General features: G+C 47.4%; 1 non-coding gene across 1 annotated transcript; it reads right to left on the bottom strand.

The window, feature by feature from the left end:
* Positions 1–296: 296 nt before the first annotated feature.
* trnad-guc (transfer RNA aspartic acid (anticodon GUC)) lies at positions 297–368 on the bottom strand. Its single transcript has one exon. It is a non-coding gene; the product is annotated as a tRNA-Asp (tRNA).
* Positions 369–946: the final 578 nt, after the last annotated feature.

Genomic DNA, 946 nt, shown 5'->3' with positions numbered 1-946 from the left:
CGGTTTAATGAAGCAATGAAATGTGCCAAGGAAAATGTGTTTAGTGCATTTTGAATGAGCCGCTTTGTGAATGCAAAGAAGAGAAAGTGGCCAGTCTGATGAGTAAAGAGCGGATGTTGTGCGGTGATTGTGATAGGCGGATGTGTGGAACATGTTTGCTGTTGATAGTTTTGATAAAACGGGTGGTGGGCCGCGTACGTGTTGTGGATGAGAGTCTCCATGCGGCAGTGCAAAGCGATTTGGAATTCAAAAAGTTTTCCCTTCCCGCTCTTGGGTGGCCTCAGCAATACTCACGCCTCCCCGTCGGGGAATTGAACCCCGGTCGCTCGCGTGACAGGCGGGGATACTCACCACTATACTAACGAGGAAGCACGCAGAAAGGCTTCCTACAGTTTGCCAGAGATTGCCAGCCACCTTTGGGCTTCAGAGATGTTGTGTCAGCTTGGAGGGGGCACGTTTCCATCACCATTTAGGCTTCTACTTTGGAGCCAGGCAGCCGACGCAGTACCACCGCTAAAGCTCTTGACTCAATCAATTCAATTTTATCCCTCATCCCACATCATTGATGTTACATCGCACAGTGATTTGCCTCCTCTCTGTGATGGCATACATTCAACACTTTCATCCAGTTCAGTCCTGTGACAGCTGCAGAGATCTGGACGGCGGATTCGCACTTTTGCGGGCTTGATATTGCACATCATCGGCCACTGCAGGCAAGCAGGAAACGCATATGATTTTTTTTTGCTTGTTTGCTTGTTTGTTTATTTCTTTCTTTACTTGTTTGTTTTTCTCTCTTTTCCTGGCTTTGCAACAGAAGCAAGCACGATATGCAAAATACTTGGAGTTCAATGTTTTGGCCCACGCTGCATTATTCTTTTCCCCTTTCCCGACACCACACTTTAGAAAGAAATCCTTCGTGTGGGTATCGAGAAGGATTGGCACCATG

Source organism: Heterodontus francisci, chromosome 34 (genome assembly GCF_036365525.1).
Source record: "Heterodontus francisci isolate sHetFra1 chromosome 34, sHetFra1.hap1, whole genome shotgun sequence".
NCBI classification, from domain to species: domain Eukaryota; kingdom Metazoa; phylum Chordata; class Chondrichthyes; order Heterodontiformes; family Heterodontidae; genus Heterodontus; species Heterodontus francisci.
Note: the sequence above shows the minus strand (reverse complement) of the source record. Positions and strands in the feature narration are given on the sequence as shown.